The sequence below is a fragment of the Saimiri boliviensis genome, chromosome 1 (assembly GCF_048565385.1).
Source record: "Saimiri boliviensis isolate mSaiBol1 chromosome 1, mSaiBol1.pri, whole genome shotgun sequence".
NCBI lineage: Eukaryota > Metazoa > Chordata > Mammalia > Primates > Cebidae > Saimiri > Saimiri boliviensis.
The window spans coordinates 173,499,802-173,520,359 of record NC_133449.1 but is presented as its reverse complement, the minus strand read 5'-3'; the positions used below and the strand labels follow the sequence as shown (position 1 = coordinate 173,520,359).

At 38.3% G+C, this 20,558-nt stretch overlaps 2 pseudogenes; one reads left to right on the top strand and one right to left on the bottom strand.

Moving 5' to 3' along the window:
* LOC141580314 (cilia- and flagella-associated protein 206-like) overlaps positions 1-19,718 on the top strand; it is a 33,436-nt pseudogene extending 13,718 nt beyond the window's left edge.
* On the bottom strand, positions 19,508-20,558 carry LOC101036995 (cAMP-dependent protein kinase catalytic subunit gamma-like; annotated as a pseudogene).

Here is a 20,558-nt window from a genome sequence, read left to right as displayed (position 1 = left end):
TAATTTGACCCCTCCAGTTGATTTTCCACAGAGCAGCCAATGATTTTTAAAATGTATTCATCATGCCTCACTTGAAACGGTCTAATGGCCTTTCATTGAAAATGGAATAAAATTCACACTTCTTACCATGCCCTGCAAGTCCACACCTGGCTACATCCTGCCTAGCTCCAGACACATCAGCTTTCTGGGAGTTTGAAGGTGGAGCTTTCCCCCTGCCCAGGGCTGTTGTGATCACAGTCATCTGCCTGCAAAGTTTTCCTTCTGAATCACTCCTTCTGTTCCTTTAGATTACAGTTAAAATTGTTACCACATGAGAGAGGCAGCCCCTGACTTCTCTAGAAACCTCCTACTTCATTTATCTCATCCACAAAGCTGTTTGTAGTTCCCTCATAGCATTTATCACTATTAAAATTATGTATTTGTTAATATTCTGCTTCTCTCAATAGAATGTAAGCTCCCTGGAGTTAGCAACTTTATCTGCTTCGTCTCCTTTGTACTCCAGTGCCTAGCTCCACGTCTCGGCACTTAGCAAAGACCTCATAAATATTTGTTGCGTCTAAATCAGATATTAATAAGTTGTTGGAACATTTTCTTCTTTGCAAAATGGGACTATTGTAGATATAGGTATCATTCATCTGGAAGGTATGATTGACCTGGAAAAAGTAAAGGGCCAATTTGTGTGTGTCGTATTGCCTTTGTTCCTGAAAGTTCCACATAGCAGAATCTTTTTAACTAAGAGAGCCCATTCACACTGACACCATCCATGCTGATTCTATCTGATCAGAGAGTATTTCCTAACTCACAGCTTTCTCTTCTCCAGACAAAAGACAGCTGTTTTCCTGGTTCACGGCCCAACCCACTGTGCTCATGGCAGCCCTCCCAGCATGGCTATGGAGGGTCCATTGAACATAATGAAAGGCACTCAGCTCCAAACAATTACAAAAACAAATGATGATGAACTGCTTCATGCCCTCCTCTGCTTTGTAACTCCTCATCTGCTGTTAGTTTAAAAGCATCCTGTGGTGGAAATGTGGTTGCACTTTGAACAGTCAGACAAAGAAAACACAAGTGGCTTCCTCCAAAGGCTACAAAAAGGATAATTCTTTTTAAGTGTTAGACACAAATTAAGTTCAAAATTCTCCCAAACAATAAAATGCTTTTTTCTAGAACTCATATTTTAAGATTGATTTAAATATAAATCTCTTTGAAGGTTTATATTTAACCACTTTGCATTTTGAGAGAGCTAACTAAGCATGCTCTGCCTCTAAGCCAAAGGGGTTGAGTCAAAAAATAACAATTTAGAATAGTCTTTATGTTTGGAATTCCTTTTTAGTTGTTGTTTTCTTGACCCAATGCATTTTTTTTTTCATCTGGTAGAACATCTTGATTTTGCTTTGGCAAAGAATTCTTCCCTAACTCATAGTCCAAATGATTTAGTTGGGATAAATCCACCATGAGTCTAAGAATGGAAACAATTCACAAGCTGCATCAATCAGATTGTCTGTCTCTGGAATTTTTATCTTGTTTGGAGTAACTCAAAGACTGAAATAGTAATATGTGATGGTGAGTCCAAAAGAGATTGTCCATTTGTTTCTGTTACTAAAGCTCCCAGAGCCCCAGTTTCACGTGCTTTCAGAGACCTCCTTCTTAAGCTTCTCTCTCAATTGTATGAGCTGTTCTATGCTCTTAAAATTCTTGTAATTATCTATTGATGCATAGCATACCACTTCTGAGTTTAGTGGCAATGATTATGGTTCTATAAGTCAGAAATTGGGACACAGCACAGAGGGATGGCTGGTCTTAGTGGATGGCTTGATGAGTTTCAGTCCTGGCTGTTAGCTGGATTACTCACTTCCTCTCCATATCACATTTATTTGGTCTAGAATATGTAAGATGGTTTCTTCACTCATATATCTGGCATCTTGGCAGGGTTGGCTGGAATAGCTGGGGCTGTCTGGTCATCTCTTTTTCTCTATATGGCCCCTCACATGATGAGTTTGCCTTCACCATAGGCAATCAATTCACAGAATAGTCCAACTTCTTACATGGTAGTTGATGTCTCTTTAGGCAGGTGTACCAAGAGTCCAAAGCACAAAATCTCCTCTAAGTATGCCTCAGCAATCAAATAGCATTTATTTTGTTGAATTTTATTAGTTATAGGGAAGTCACCAAATGAGTCCAGGTTAAAGGGCAGATAACTTCACAAGAACATGAGTAGTTGGCAATGTGGTTCTTTCAGGTGTCTTTGGAGACTGTCTAACACATCAGTAAATTCCTTTGGAACTTGAAATTTTGCTTCTTACAGCTACATAACCCCAATTCTCCCAATCCATACCACGTATTGGGGGAGTCTGTGATAGTGTTCCTCAGATTTAAATTTTCAAGTAACAAAGCTAAAAGTATTGCATTCTTAAATTGGGTTATCACTTTTGAATCTTGCAAGCAAAAATATTAATCTATATAGAATATATTATCATCATTTAGTAAACAAAAGGAGATTTAATACTAAAATGTAGGGAGAACCTAAACTCACAATGAGGAATAATCTGTTCATTTCTTTTTTTTAGGAACAAGGAACAGTAATCCGTTCATTTATTTCATTTAGAAATAATTCATTCAATTAATTAATTAATGTTTTTGAGACAGGTTCTCACTCTGTCACCCAGGCTGGAGTGCAGTGGTGAGATGTCAGCTCTCTGCAACTTTCACCTCAGGGGTTCGAGTAATTTTCGTGCCTCAACCACCCAAGTAGCTGGGATTACAGGCAAATGCCACCATGCTTGGCTAATTTTTGTATTTTTAATAGAAACGGTTTTGTGATGTAATTTAAATGTAAAAAATTATAAATGTAAGAAAAAAAGTTGGCGCCTGACTGCCCCCACAGCCATGGTAGGATCCCAGGAGAGAAGAATATGGACACAGCTCTTGGGTCGATTCCTGTCCAGCCAGAATGCCTCCAACTCAGGCCGAAAGTGTTACCAGGAGTATTATATGAGAAATAGGACAAGAATGTGCAGTCCATGGAGAGATTGTTTCTGAAACTCTGATTGCTTTTATGGTGAAAGCTGTTATCCTGGATCCAAGTAATGGCTTTACCATGGATATAACCCTCATGAAAAGTGATGTGCAGAATCTTGTTAAGCTTTGTATGGCTCAGCTATTGTATACTAAAAATCCATCCTTGGACACTATTAAGATGCAAGTCTACTTTGATATGAATTATACAAATTGAGTGGAATTTCTTGAAGAACATCACCGAGTCCTAGTCTTGAGATTAGGCTCTGTTACCAGGGAAATTACAGATAACAGAGCATGTGCTAAAGAAGAATTGGAAAGCCTCTACCGGAAGATTATCAGCTATGTGTTACTCCGCTCTGGCCTTGGATCCCCTACAGGCATCAAGACTGTCAGAGAGGTAACAGCTGCTCTCCAGAGTGTTTTTCCTCAGGCTGAGCTTGGGACATTTCTAACTCTTTCTAAGAAGGACAAAGAATGCCAACTGAAAGAACTCACCATGATTGTTACTGGAATTCGTTTATTTAACAGAGACTGTGGAAAAGGAGGAGAAGGCATTGATAATTTGCCAGGTGTTCTCCATGAAGCAATCCCAGCCACCCCGCAGCATGTTGATGATCAGCTTGAGAAGACCCAGCACCAGGCATACTGCTACACAGCCGTCCTTGAGAAGGCAGCTGACAACCCATTCATGAAGGCTGAACTTCAGCCATATATGTTAAAACAGGCACTATATAATATGCGACAGTGTGAGGTCTTCCTTCAGATCATTTTGTCAGACATAATTACTGGTGCTCAAGAAGTGGAAATGATGACAAAACAGTTAGGAGCCCTTCTTGAACAACTAAAAGTGACCGTAAAATCAAAGACAGCCGTCCCAACATCACAGGTCTTTCCTGTCTTCATCATACTTTCCACTCTGTGGACCAGCTTGCAAGATGAAACTGTTGTAGTTGGTGTCCTCAGTAATTTATTAACTCACCTTCAGCCATTCCTGGGTACTCACGAACTATTCTTACCTGAGAGAATAATGCAACATCATCTCAATGGAGTGACTGTGAAAACTGATATGTGCAGAACGAAAGAACACATGGAAGATAGAGTAAATGTGGCGGATTTCAGAAAACTAGAATAGGTTTTCCTAGAAACAACAGCAAATTTTGATGAACTGTTAATCCAGTATCGGGGATTTTGTGCTTACACGTTTGCTGCAACAGATGGTTTTCTCCTTCCAGGTATATCATTGGAAATAAGACTGCTCTCCTTTCCCTAATTTTTTCTTTATATGGAGTGCTGCCATTTCACTTGTGTATTCACTTTAAAAACTTTATGGAATCTAACGGTGAACCAGCAAAGGAGCTACAAAGATGATCCAGACAAAGTCTTCATTTTGGAGGGGCTCTGGTAGACTGACATAAGCAAGAAATTATACGTGATAAGTAATGGAAGGTGTATATATATTATGAAATATGGATGCTGTAGTACCATAGAAAGGGAATGACTCCTATGCCAAATGAAGAATTCTAGAAATGTTACATGACATTGGCCAGACGTGGTGGCTTACGCCTGTAATCCCAGCACTTTGGGAGGCCAAGATGGGTGGATCACTTGAGGTCAGGATTGAAGAGCAGCCAGGCCAACATGGTGAAACCCTGTCTTTACTAAAAATACAAAAATTATCCAGGTGTGGTGACACATATCTATAGTCCTAGCTACTCAGGAGACTGAGGCATGAGAATCACTTGAACCAGGGAGGCAGAGATTGCAGTGAGCAGAGATTACACCACTGCATTTCAGCTGGGCAACAAAGCAAGACTGCATCTCAAAAACAAAACCAAACAAAACAAAACAAAAAAGTTACACAACATTACTAAAAATATATTATCTTCCAAAGTAATTACTGAAAGAGCAACACTTATTTGACTGAAGTATTTGTTAAAAAATATTCTTTGTTACTTTGCAGTTATATTTCACTGGCATAGATCAGGATTTCTCTGTTAGCCCCTGTAAGGAAGTGGCTAATATTTTATCAAGTAAAATTTCTTTATGGTGTATATATTATTAGAGCTTCTCCAAAATAAATAATAATTCAGAGACAGAGATGAAATAAATTATCCAAAAAAAAAGAAAAGAAAAAAGTGTTCTGAAAAAACTCACCTTTTCTTTCTTATTTTGTTTAGAACAGTGGAAACTTTCTCTCTTCTAGGCGGTAGTCTGCTAAAGAACTTTGGAGAACTACTGCTCTCTCAAAGTGAAATGTTGAACTACATGATACTTAGAGGTTGCCATGCTCAGATAAAGGTGCAAGGAGAATGGTGGTGTGGGAAAGCCATAATGGAGAAGGCAGGGAGGTGGAGGAGGCAGAAGCACATTAAAGGGTGGGAGAACAAAGAAAATGACAGAAAGGAAAAAAGGAAAGATGTTTGTGGAAATTTGCTAATGCCACAAGGTTTAGATGTATTTAACTTAATCTTCATCAAGTACTCTGATGTGTAAGCATACATGGCCCATGTAAAGATAAGGAAGTAAGTTCAGAAAGTTTGAGCAAAGTCTCCAAATGCTAAGTGGCTGAATTAGGACTTGGATCATGTTTGGTCTGAGGCCAAGGATTACTCCACTCCATTGAAGAACCTTGGAAGTGAGTTACGCATCCAAATATACAGTGAACTTAGCATTTATTGTGCTCTATGAACAGAGGCTACAATAATGAGAGAGACAGATATGTTTACCTCCAGGAAATTTGTAGCTTGGCACTGGATGATAGGCAATATAGTAGTAGTTACATGGTATTGTGATGCGTGCTTTTGGGGAATGTGGAATCAGAATTCAGGAAGCTTCTAGAATTAATGAATAGTCCCCAGTCTAATCAGGAGAGTCAAGAAAGGCTTCCCAGAGGATAAAAGTAGATACAGAGATTAGCTAGGTGAAAAAGGAATGTGTTTGGTGAGGCTACAGGAGTCATAGGAAGGAGGTTTTCTGGAAAAAATGGAGAAATCTGGAGTTAAGAAGCATCAAGATAACTTTGAACCACGCAATTCAATATGGTGAGAGTTTAGTGCCTGAGAGCCTGGGCTAGTGGAAATGGAGAGTTAGGCAGGTACTAGCTTAAGACAGGATAGGGATCCATGATTGTTTTCCATTCTGTCTAATGCTGAATGTGGGAGGTGTGCTGTTGTGTGGCTTTTGCTGCAAGGACTTCTTTTGACAGCCCATAAAGCAATGATAGATGCCAAAAATAATATACTTCTCGGCTTTTATCACCTTGCTATATATTTCCCATACATGCTTAAGGGAAAATTTGAATCACCAGTCATTAATAAACTTATAAGTATACTTGAGTGGTTCTGAGAAGAGTGGGTCATCTCTATTTCTTTGTCTCAGACATATTTTTGGTGAAATATTTTAGTGTTTGCGTGACCTTTAATCAAACATACTGCACATTTTTAGATCTCAGTAAATTACTGCCTTCCTGTAAGTACTGTGGGCAGCGGCAAGGGGGGAGGGGAGGAACATAAAAGTACCATTTTTTAAAAATCATCTTTTAATTTTTTTTCTCCATGTAGTTTTTATTTCTGCCAGTGAAAAGTTTTTTTTTTTCTTTTCCCAGTTGTGCCTATGGAAATTAGGCAGGATTTTTTTTAGCAAAAAAAAAATTTCCAAGTTATCTTCCTTCTAGGTCTAATGTATTTCTTACAGCCCTTCTCAGGCTATAAAAGAATTAAGTTCCATGAAATCTCTAGTTCTTAGTCATCACTAGCTCATTAACATCACCCTTCTCTGATGGGTGTGACACTAACAGAAAAACCAGGATATATCTTCAAGTAAGTTTCTAAATGAAGAAAACCTAACTTTTTTTTTTTAAATTAGATGCTGGTCAATTCAACTTTAAAGTATAAGAATTACATTCCTCTATTAGCGAGGACTCTTTTGATTTCAAGTAATAGACATAAACTCAATCTAGCTTAAGGAAAAAATATAAATAAAAAAATAAGGACATTTATTGGTTTTTATAATGAGGAAATCTAGAAGTGCTCTGGCTTCAGGTCTGATTGGGTCTGGGCCCTCAAATTATAACACTCATCACAATGCCATGTAACTACTACTATATGGTCTACCATCCAGTGCTAAACTACAAATTTCCTGGAGGTAAGCATGCCTATCTCTCTCATTATTGTAGCCTCTGTTCATAGAGCACAACAGATGCTCAGTTCACTGTACGTCTGGATGCGTAACTCACTTCGAAGGTTCTTCAATGCAGTGGAGTAATCCTTGGCCTCAGACCAAACATGATCCAAGTCCTAATTCAACCACTTAACATTTGGAGACTTTGCTCAACCTTTCTGAACTTACTTCCTTATCTTTACATGGGCCATGTATGCTTACATCAGAGTACTTGATGAAGATTAAGTTAAATACATCTAAACCTTGTGGCATTAGCAAGTTTCCACAAACATCTTTCCTTTTTTCCTTTCTGTCATTTTCTTTGTACTCTCACCCTTTAATGTGCTCCTGCCTCCTCCATCTCCCTGCCTTCTCTGTTTTAGCATGTTCTAACCATGTGATGGCTGTATTGAGGTCTATGTACACAATATGGATTCTTACTTGCTGGCGTAGAGCTTGTGAAGGTAGAATTTGCATCCCCTGTCTTAGAAATCATATAGACTAAGAAGTAGGTAGTAGGAGTATCCTGGAACATCCAGATTTTATTAACAGAATAAAGAAGAATAGACAACAGAGAGAAGAAAATGACAGATTTCCCTATACAATTACTTTTTAAAAGTAGCTTTAGGATTTATGATACATAAAATACAATGAAACAATCATCTCATTATACAGACAAGGCAAGGCCTCATAATTCAGGCATTGTACTTTTCAGGTCTCAGGATTAAAGATGCTGTGATAAATTAATGTGTAGAGTTCTACAGGTTTCACAGGAGAATTTTCTCTAAATAGAGCAAGCTTATTAAATAATACAGTAATTACTTTGTCTCAGTTCTCAGCCACATTGCTAACATTTTCTTAAGGATGATATAGTTTTGATTTGGGAAGAACAAAAACCTGATAAATCCCAGCTTTCCAACCTAATTTTATTTTCTTTAGCAGCTTTTCTGTACCTAAAAGGAATCCATTATTCTTTGCCTTGTTAAGTGCATCTACATACAACATAAGAGCATTTTTTGGTAAGTGTACCCAAAACTCTGCAGGTCGTCCATCAAGACCCAAGGTTCTGCCTGTAGTGGGATCCATAATGGTTCATTTTCGCTTTCCTGGAGTGACAGGCACATTATTTTCGTCTCTGCAGATTAAGCAATATGAAAGGCAAGTTGGCTTCCACTTATTAAAAACAATGTAACACCTTCATTACAGTCTTTGATATCTGTATAGTATGGCATAACACAATGATGCTTTGAGGTCTTCACTTACAAGAAGCAAAGAACTTCTCGCTATATTTTTCTAAATTTAGGATGATTTTAAATCATTTGCCTTGACCCATTTTATGGGCATTAACATTTGCTTCAGTTCTTGCTTCCTTGCAGCAAGCTCCTGAATGCTTGTCTTACTTTTTCCTTAATCAAACTTGCTTTTGAAGATGTGATTTTAGTTTCCTCACTGAATGCCTTTGGTCCTCTTCTTTTTAGGTAAAGTGAAAACAGCTAATTAGCATCTCTTTTCTTCATGATCTTAGAGTTTTCCATATAGGTTATGGAGAGGATTCAGAATTATTATTATTATTGAGATAATTATTCAAGTTTATTAGAGAAATCTTTTTTATTTAAAAAAAATCTCTCTCTGTTGATTACCAATGAGTGTTGAGATGCCATCTGAAGCTGTTGAGAGAGATGAATTGAGTGTGATTCAGTGCTATGATTAGGTCATATGATTGGCCACCAGAACTGATAATCATGTCATTAACAGCACATGAATGGAGGAAATTACCTGCAGTGAGAGGAGTGAATGGTGAATGTAGAGTATGACCCTGTTCCACTCTGACCTTTAGCACACAATATCTCAAGCCCAAAGTGAGAAAGTACAGATGCAAAATGAAGACTTCAACAATGTGTCACACACTACAGATGGATCCATAGCTCCAGGGTTGGCTTCTCATTGTGGCTAAACAAATACATGTGATATCTGACCATGGGGCAAAGTATAGGAACAACTACCATCTGCTGTGAGTTCACTCCATCAAAGGTGTTACGCAATATAAATGTATATTTTACGTCTCACAACCACTGTATCAGGCAATACTATTCTGCCCATTGTAAAGATGATAAACTGAGTCTGAAAGATGTTAAGTACCTTGAAGCTTACACACCTGGTAAGAGGTAGACCCAAACTTCGAATCCAAGTCCACTCAATGTCCATTAGATCTGCTAATTCCAAGTTGCAACTGGTAGATGGAACCATGAGAAGGGCAAAGAAAAAGCTTGAAATTCACAGGGTTTTAGTTCACTTATTATTATTTTTTTTCCATCAGAAACAGTTCTGGCTTCCTCATGGGCTATCAGTGGAGTAAACTAATAATGATAAAGCTACCAAACCTAGTATTTATAGTTTACCTCTACATATAAGATGTCATCATTTGATCCTCCACTTACCCTTTTAGGAAAGAAGAGTTTTCTTAAGTAATTCAGAAGGGTTACATTTGGCCTAATACTGTCTTATCCACTGAGCACAAAGCAGAATGGAAACAAGCTACAAATCTCATATGTCAATGGTGTCATGATAATAATAATAACTATAGCAGAAACAGTAAGAACGATAATATTCCTCTGCTATTTCACTTTGAGCCAAGCTGGGAGCTCAGCATTTTAGTTATTTTATTATTTTAAGTCGACTTAGATGAAGTATAATTCACTTCAAATGAGTTGCATACATTTATAGTGTACCATTCAGTGAGTTGTGACAGATAGACACACCTGTGAAACCACTACCTGGATCAAAACACGGTATTTACGTCATCCCCAAATGATCCTCACACACCATCGCAGTGCACTCCATCCTGCGTTCTTCTTAACCACCAGTCTGCTTTTTCTCACTGTAATTAGTTTGCATATTTAACTTTATGTAAATAGAACAATACACTCTGTGCTCTTTTGTACGTGATTTTTTTTTCACTCAGAATAGTGATTTTGAGTTCACTCATTTTATTATGTGTATCAGTAGATTTTTCCTTTTTTATAGGTGAGCATATTTCATTTTGTGGGTATGGCATATTTTGTCTATCCACTTTTCACCTACTGATGAATATTTGAGTTATTTGCAGTATTTGGCTAGTCTAAATAAAGCTTTGGTGAACCTTGAAGCGTACATGTCTTTGTGTGCTTTTATTTTTCTTGGGATAGAGACCTAGTAGTGGAATGGCTGAGACTTATCATAGGTTTATATTTAACTTCTTAGGAAACTGATAACTTTTTTTTCAGAGCTGTTATATTTTGTATTCCCATAAGTAGTGTATAAGAGTTTCAGTGGCTCCACATCTTCATCAATGCTTTTTTTCCCTGTCTTTATTATAGACATTCTAGTGGGTGTAAAGTGATATCTCATTGTGGTGTTAACTAGATGACTAGTGCAAACTAAAGCTCCAGACGTCATGTTCACACGCAATTCCTTGATGAGTAATGATGCTGAGCACCTTTTTAGGTGATTTTTGGCAATGCATATATTTTCTTTTGTGAAGTATACTAAACTCTCTGGCCAATTTTTATTAGATTAATTTTATTATTATCATTGATTTGTAAGAGCACTTTATATATTCTGAACAAAACTGTGTTTTCAGGTAATGTATTTCTATTATTTTTACCATTCTGTATCTTTTCATTTCCCTAGTGATGTCTTTGAAAAAGTCAAATTTTGATAAAATCTAATTGATTATTTTTTCCTTTACGCTTTACATCATTTTATTTACCTTAGCACATTTAACTCTCTCATAGCCTTATATGAAACTATAATTGTCTATATTTCTCAAAGAATTAGATCTAAATCTCCCAGAGACTATGTTTCAGGGACTAGGAATAGGAATTAGACCTGTTCCTCCCAGAGGAATGCAGTCAGAGGTTAGAGCAGGTGAACAGAATTTAAGATCCATAAAAGTTTGTGTGGGCAAACGCAAAAGACAGAAACTAGGACAATATTTTGGGTTCTGTCACAGAGGTGATGATTCATTTTCTAAAAGGAGTTTTGATATTAAGATTCATTCAGCATCTCTTCTTGAGTAAAACTTTTCCAAGCTGAAGGAATCAGTGTTCTGTGTCTGGTGCCTGATGCCCAGTTAATAATCAGAAAAACCAAGATAAAATCAGGACTATTTATTTATTTATTTATTTATTTATTTATTTTTTTTTTTTTGAGACGGAGTTTCGCTCTTGTTACCCAGGCTGGAGTGCAATGGCGCGATCTCGGCTCACCGCAACCTCCGCCTCCTGGGTTCAAGCAATTCTCCTGCCTCAGCCTCCTGAGTGGCTGGGACTACAGGCACACGCCACCATGCCCAGCTAATTTTTTGTATTTTTAGTAGAGACGGGGTTTCACCATGTTGACCAGGATGGTCTCGATCTCTCAACCTCGTGATCCACCCGCCTCAGCCTCCCAAAGTGCTGGGATTACAGGCTTGAGCCACCGCGCCCGGCAGGACTATTTATTTTGAGTCCAGTGCTCTATCTACACCTCTGAGGCAAAATCCTTGTCACAGAAAACAAACAAACAAAAAACACCATTCATATGGTTTTGAATTTAAAAAAAAAAAAAAAACTATAATTAGCTTACGTGGTAAGATAGAGGGACAAGTCTATATTTTCTTCTTAGAGAAAGTACAAATAGGACACAATTTTTCTTTTGTAATATAAATGGCAAAATAGTTTTTCGGACTTCACAAGAATGGAAAAGGATTGAATAGTCACTGTTAAGTTTCATCCTCCCACAGCTCTTCTCAGAGAAAAAAAAAAAATACAAAACCTTCTTTTCCTCTCCATTTCCTATTATGCAGGCAGGCACCATTAATTGCAATTGATTATTTCTTCAGGCTGCATCCTGTTATTTCTCCTGCCACATTTCTCTGGCCAACTCACTGCTCAGATCTATTCTGGCAGATGTGAGTTTTATATTTCTCTTGCCCCTGGCTACCTTTGAATTACCACAGCTCTGCGGCACTGCAGGTCCATCACCTGAAGGTATGGCAAAAGAATATTGTACAACTATCACTGATAGCAACTTTAAATGGAAATTAGATTTCTTTCCTTCTTATTTTTATGTTCCACTTTAATTTGAGCAAACTAAAGTTCCAGACATCGTGTTCGCTTAAACCACCTTTCTTTTAGAGAGTGCAGTAGTAGTACTGCTTGCTTAAGTACCTTTCATTTTTTATGCCTCTCTCTCTCTCCCCTCTCTCTTTAGTAGCATACTTCTGCCACGGGGAAGGGCATAATGTGTTTACATGAAACTGCCTGCCCATTCAAGCAATAGGAATCAGGAGAGTCACTTACCAAGCTGATGAAATGTGCTGCAGTGATCTAGGAGCCTTTAACTCTTCAGTTCTATTTCCAAAGCAAAATGCATTTTCAGGAGAAATGTCTGGGAACCAGATGGATTTTTAGAAGACTGAATTGCAATCCTTATATCATTGAAAATGTGAGGGAGTGACAGTATCTAAAGGAACATCAAAAAGGTAACAAGTAAACAACCAGCAAATCCCTTGAAATCAAGTAGCCAATTACCTTTTTGAATAACCAAATGCTCAAGTCCACTAAAATGATAGACATAACCCAGTGTGAACAACTCAGTCTGTCTTTGACAGAATATTTTGTTGATTTATTGGGGGAACAAGCTCTTTCGGTAGTCTAATTTTTGCAGAGCTTACAGATAAAAAGAATGGTTGATGGGTTTGCTGGTTATTCTTGATTTGTCTCTACCAAATAAATATATCTTGCCCTTCCCTCCTCTGTGCTTTGCCCCAGGAAGGCTGACCCCTATGGATTGTGGGAGATACTGGTAGGGGATTGGAGACTGGGAGAAGAGAGAGGGAGGGGTATTTTTTCTTCTCTTACTAGCGTTTCTGCTCTGCTGTGCTACTGGCAGGAACTATACACGTTGCAGCCCCTGCCTCCACGTTCAGTCACCCATCCATGGGCTCAGCTCTTCTGGGTCTGGTAACACTTTTTCTGCTTCCTTCCCTTTCTAGCTTAAGGGTGGGCACATTATTGCCACTTTCAGAATGATTTATGTCTCTGTTTTTCTCATCCCAGTCTATACTCACATAGAAGAGTCCATGCATAATTAAACACTTTTTTTCTTTGCATCTGTTTCCTGAAATAATTTGACCTGATAAAGTTTTCTTATTAGAAAATTTTTCCTTTTTAACATATTGGTTTTTGTGATTATTTAGCGAGCTACAAATGTTTATACTTAATGGTATCTTAAGTATGTTTTCAGTAAATAAAAGTAAAAGTAAATATATATTAATAATAGGCAGAAATTGAATAATCATAAATGATTTTTATTTATACCAAACTCCTTATCTCCCAGGCCACTTTAAGTATTAGAGTTTGTAACCTGATGTGTTGCATCCCTGGCTTTAAAATTTCCCAGAAAAGATACAGGTGAGGTAGTTAATAAAATGCTTGAAATGAATTTCCTATTCCTTTAGGAAGTCCTGTGCTGCAGGTGAGCTAGTATTCGAAGAATCTTTCCTTTGGTGCCTGGCAGGCATGACGCAAATTACTTCTCCCTGTCTCTCTTCCCAGAAAGTCATTCTAAGGCCTAGACAATTAGACCACCAAAGAGATTGATTCTAAAACTCACTTACTGTTTAAGGGTTAAATCTATACATTAACATATACTTTTTTCTGTCCCCAAGGATTAAGGCCAGAACTTCAGCCCATTAAAAAAGGCAAAGAAAGACTTTAAACTGTAATGAGCTTTTGGAAAACTGACCCAATTTTCTGTTTTTATATTTTACTTTGTTTTAGGTGAAATGAAGCTAACCAGATTTGCTTTTCCATTTTCCAATTCTGCTGTAACACATTTTTTTCTCAATAAAGAAGGGGTTTGCTTGCAGTAAATTAAATACTTATAAACTACACCAATTTCTCGAGGATGATTGTTGCTACCTTTGCTAATTTTTCTGTACTTTTTTCTCTCTTGTTTTCAAAGAAGTTCCTGATTCAGTGGAATCTTACTTCTGAATATATTCTGTGTACTCTGGTAGACATACTCTCCAAACAAAAAATAGTATCAACAACAAAAGGAGGTTTTAGAAATGCTAATACTTATAATTGCATATATATTTGCATATATGTAAGTATATAATATATACAATTATATATTATATATATTTTATCAACTTGTATATATAATTATACATATAAACTATATATAAGTATATATATATACATATATATATAATTGCATATATACATCCAAGACTGGCTTGAAGAATAAGTTGGCTAGGATCACAGTTAAATTCATAGCATAGAAGGAGATAGAGTAGGATGACTGACTAGAGGAACCTAAGGTCTGTATCTCCCACAAAAAATGATGAAAACAATGAACAAACAACTATATTTAAGCTGGAGTGGTTGAAGGAGAGCACTGGGGTACAGCAGGAAGAGAAGAAAAACCTGTGCAACTAAGATACCGTGAAAGAGGGTGACATATGGAACCAAACAAAATGTTCTGCCTCTACCGCAATGTCTTCTCAGATGAGATTAGCTCAGAACAAGAAGCCACTTCATTCAGTAGGGAAAAAGTAAGCTGAAGGCTCCAGCAGTTCTCATTAATGTTGTAGACATCTGTAGTCTTTGCTACTGGGAATCCTGCAGTCCCCAGAATCCTTGAACCCAGTTTAAAAAACTTCCTATGCCCATGCAATTGCACTGCCCCAGTGAAGGAACACACATTGTCCTCCCTTTGCCCCATGATGCAAACTGTAGCTGTATAGCACCATCTTGAAACTACAGCCAAGGCTAGAAAGCATCCTGCTCTGGAAGCTAGTAGCTACTGCATCTCATTATAGATGCTATGCTGCCATTACAACATTTTACATTTACACATGATAATGCACCATTCTCCTGCTATACTACTACAGCTACCTACACCCTCAGAACAAGCTGCCTACAAGGTCCTCTGCCTTACATATCCTAGTGAATGCATCACCCTGATCCTCGCCTCTCAGAGCCTAAGTTCAGTGCCCAAGCACTGGAGCCCATACAGCACCCTGTCCCCAAAGGAACAGGTGATCCTGCTCCATAGAGAAGCCAAATTTGGACTAGCTGCAGACATAGTTGGTCGGTTCATCAGTGAAGTGCACTGCTTCCAAGGGAGCCCCAACCTGAGCCAGTAATTCAGCTCCTGTCACCACAGCAGCATTCACCTGTTGGGTAAACCACTTCTAAGGAACCTCAAACTCTTTGTAGACCAGACCTAAAGTACTTCCACATGCTCACCAGCCAGGTATGCAATTCCAGAGATGCCCCACCCTGAGTCTGTGGATTGGCTTCCATGTGCCACCAGTGCACTCACCAGCCAGACATGCTGCTTCCAGGTGGTCCCTGCCCGAAGCCATGGGACCAGCCACACTAACTCTTGTAGTGTAGACCACTAAGGCACTCACAGGCCTCCTTGAGTTGACTACAGCTGGAAAAAAACTGCATGGAAATTACAATATTACATCCAGATGGACCCAAAGCCAACATACCCTACCAAACTAATACCCTAAGACACATCTGTAGGTGAAAGTCTTTTTCTTTGAAAGCCACTGTATATAACACAAAGGTGACCAGTTAACCAGATGCAAAGTGTCATCACAGGGACACAGAAACATGAAAAGGCAAAGAAATATGACACTACCTAACAAGCAAAATAATTCTTCAATATTTGAGATGAATAACTTATCTCAAAGAAATGAAGGTTATGAATTTCCTGAAAAAGACATGTACCCCAGAACTTAAAGTATAATAAAAAAATAAAAAATATATTATAACTATAATTATCTTAAGAAAACTCAGAAAGATGCCAGAGAATACGGACAGACAATTCAAAAACACCAGAAAAAGAATTAATGACCTAAAATAAATTCAGAAATGAAATAGATTTAAAAAATTGGAATGGAAGAAATCAACAAATGAAATAAAAAATATAATAGCTTCAACAGCAGACTAGATCAACCAGAAGAAGTGATTTCTGAATCTGAAGACAGCTCTTTTAAAATAACTCACTCAAAGGAAAAGAGAAAAAAAAAAGAATGAAAGAGTAAATAAAGCTTAAGCAAACAAACGTTGGAAGTATAGGAGTTTCAGAGGGAGGAGACAGAGAAAGGAGAAGGCACAGAAAGCTTATTTAACAAAATAAGCTAAAAGCTTCCCAACTACTGGGAGAGATAGAGACATCTGGATCCATGAGTCTCAAGGGATGCATTATAGAGTCAACCCAAAGAGGTTCTCTTTAAGTATATTATAATAAAACTGTCAAAAATGAAAGACAAAGAGATAAATCTAAAAGCACCAAGAGAAAAGCATTAAGTCTCATGTAAAGAAATTACCAGCAGACACTCAGCAGATCTCTCAGCAGAAACCTTGTAGGCTACGAGAGAATAGTATAACATATTCAAAGAACTGAAAGAAGAAGAAAAAAATCTTTCAGCCAAGAATACTATGCCAAGGAGAGCCATCCTTCAGAAACCAAGGAGAAATTAAGTCTTTCCAAACATAAGCTGAGGAAGTTTATCACCACAAAATTGATCTTACAGGAAATGCCTAAGAGAGGATTTGAAGCAAAAGAATAATTACGAATATGAAAACATTTGAATGTTTAAACCTCATTATTAGAGATAAACTTGTAATAAATTTAATACAAGTTAATGTAATGGTGGCAAATAATCTTTCTAATCTTCAGTTTGAAGGTTAAAAGTCAAAATGATCAACAAAGATATCTACAATAAGTTGTTAAGGGGCACACAGAATATTAAAAGATCTAAATTAAGGCAACAAAATTATACATTTAGGGAAAGAGAAAAATTTAAAGTAACTGTATGCAACCAAAGTTAAGTTATTAGTTTAGGATACTCATTGTAACTTTAAGATTTTTATGTAAGCCCCACTGTATCTACAAAAAGAAAAAAAAAATCGTAACACATACACAATGAAAAAAAATAAAAATGAAATCTTTTTACTATAGGAAACTACCAAAATGTTATTATTTCAAAAAGAGAAATAATTTAAAAAGGAAGAATAAAACAAATGACCTATAAAACAACCAGGAAACAAATAACAAAATGGTGGGAACAAGTTGTTAACTATTAATAATAACTTTGAATGTTAATGAATTAAATTCTTCAATTAAAAGATACAGAGAGAGTGGCCAAATGAACAAAAAGCTCCCATTACCAACAAGAATACACAGACTTAAAGTTAAGTAATGAAAAGCATTCTATGCAATTGGAAACCAAAAGACAGCAGGAGTAGCTACACTTACATCAGGTAAAATGGGTTTTAAGTTAGAAACTATAAAAGGAAAAATTATAAAGGGTCAATTCATCAAGAAGTTTTCATAATTATAAACACATATGCACTTAACACTGAAGCACCCAAATATATAAGCGATTATTATTAGATTTAAAAGAGAAATATGCAATACAAAACATTCTATTCTATTTAATGATTTGCATGTGTTTAACCATCCTTCATTCCTCAGATGGATCTCACCTGATCATAGCGTATGATGATCTCTTCAATGTGTTGTTGAATTTAGTTTGCTATTATTTTGTTGAGTATTTTTGCATTTATGTTCCACAAGAATATTGGAGGGATGGGTGCTTGGTGACTTCAATATTCCCCTCTCAGCAGTGGATGGATCATTTAGACAACAATGAAATAAACATCAGCTAATAACCACACAGTAAACCAAATAAACATAATAGACTTTTACAGAACATTTAACCCAACAGCTGCAGAATACATTCTTCTCATCACCACAAGAAACATTATCCAGGAGCAATCATAAGTAAGGCCACAAAACAAGCCTTAACAAATTTAAGAAAATAAAAATATTTTTAAGTTTGTTTTTGACTACAATAATATAAAACTAAAAATCAACAAAAGAAGGAAATTTGGAAAGTTACAAATACAAGGAAGTTAAATAATATGCTTCTGAATAACTGATTGGTCAATTAAGAAATTTAAAGGAAAATTTAAAATTTCTGGAGACAAATGAAAATAGAAACACAGTGTACTAAAACTTTTGAGATACATGAAAAGCAATTAAATAATGTTTATAGCAATAAACACCTGCATCATAAAATAATAAAGATCACAAATAAAAACCAAATTATGCACCTCACGGAACTAGAAAAATAAGAACAAACTAACCACAGGATTAAGGATGGAAGAAAATGAATATGAATATGAAGAAAAAGAATATGAGCAAAAATAAATAAAACAGAGACAAAAAGTGCAAAAAAATCAATGAAACAACGAAGTGGTTTTTTCAAAAATAAACAAAATTGACAACTTTTAGCTATGCCAACTAACAAGAGACTCTTCAAACACTCAGAGATGAAAAAAGAGACATTACCACTGAAATCACAGAAACATAAAAGAGTCTGAGACCAATTTGAATCATTATATGCCAAGAAAATGGGTGACCTAGAAGAAATGGAAACATTCCTGAACTTGTATAACTCTTCTAAATTGGATAATGAAGAAATAGAAAACCTGAACAGAGCAGTAACAAGTAAGGACATTGAATCAGTAATAAAATGTCTTCTGTTGGTGAAAAGTTTAGTGCCTGATGGCTTTAGTACTGAATTCTACTGTACATTTAAGGAAGGACCCATGCCAATTCTCCTCAAACTACTTAAGAAAATTAGTGAGAAGGGAATATTTCTAGACTCATTCTAAGAGGCCCTCATTATCCTGATACACAAACCAGAAAAGGGCAGACCAACCAATAAAAAGTAAGAAAACTGCATGCCAATATTATTTTTTGTTTGTTTTACCTTATTATTTTTAATTGTTTTTATTTTTTTGATTTTTAATTTTAGCAAGCAGCCCACTGAACATGACACTAAACCTCTCTGCTTCCAGGCAGGATTACTCTGAAAGGCAGGTGTGCTTTTCATTCATTCTTTCTTAGCAAGTGGTGCCTGTTCTGTGCTGGAGTTAAGTTTGAGTCCCTCTTTCCACACTCTGTTCCTGGATACACCAGCAAGACCTGGCTTGAATAGAGCTGAGAAACTTGTTTAAAACAGGTAGAAGTGGGCTGGGGCAAGGGGGACTCTGTGGGAGGAGGAAGGGAGAAGCACAGAGGGCCCAGGAAGGCATGGGGGTGAGGGAGCAGCTGGTGTTTCTGTCTCTCTAAATATCTGGGCTTCCTGCTACCGCAACCCTGGAGGGTGGGGTGGGGGGTGAAACTAGATGCAAGGAACTCTGGGGCCCTCAGGCTATTCAGTTCAACCCTGCCACCCACTCACCAAAAAAAAAGGGGGGGCACAGGCACACCCCTAAAACTCGGAAAACTCATTGACACACTTCTCGTTGACGGAGATCCGGATCTCTTCCTCCTCGTAGCTGTCAAAGTTACTGGCATCCCCGGGGCCTGTGAACTTCGGGATGAAGGGAGGGTCCACCTCTTCTCATAGATGGAAATCCAGTTGGTTGTGGCGAACCACTTGTGGTTCTTGATGTCGCCGACCCTGTTCTGGAGGTTCCCGAAGCGCTTGGTGAGGTCCACGTGCAGCAGGCTCCGCAGCAGGTCCTTGAGGTCGGAGCTGACGTGGGAGGGGAACCGCACCTTCCCAGACAGGATCTGGTAGATCTGGATCCGCTGGTCGGCGTAGAAGGGCGGGAAGCCCGCGGCCATCTCGTAGGTGAGCACCCCCAGGGCCCCCCAGTCCATGGCCTTGCTGTAGCCTTTGCTCAGGATGATCTCGGGGGCCAGGTACTCGGGGGTCCCGCACAGGGTCCAAGTGCAGCCCCTCACGCGTTTGGCGAAACCGAAGTCTGTCACCTGCAGGTAGCCCTGCTGGTCGATGAGGAGGTTCTCGGGCTTCAGGCCGCGGTGGATGAGGTCGAGCGAGTGCAGGTACTGGAAGGCCAGGACGGTCTGGGCGGCACAGAAGCAGGCATGGGGCTCTCTGAACCTTCCGAGGCGCCGCAGGCGGGAGACCATCTCCCCACCCAGCACGTACTCCATCACCACGTACAGGTTGGAGTTGTCCCCAAAGAACTGGAGCTTGACGAGGAACGGAAAGTGGATCGCCTGCAGGATGCGCTTCCCGTTCAGGACGTGCTCGGCCTGCTGCAGCTTCACCACCCTCTGCTCGCTGAGACTCTTCATGGCGCTGTGGCCGCCGCTCTCCCGGTGCCTCCCCAGCACCACCGCCCGAAGGAGCCGGTGCCCAGCGTCTCGAGCAGTTCAAACCCATCCGAGCTGGCGTTGTTCCGAACGGGCTGTTCCCAACTGCAGAGGAAATCTTCTTTGGCTCCGGCTAGGAACTCTTTCACGTCCTCCTGCTCGGTGTCCTTCTTTGCTGGGGTGTTGCCCATGGCGGT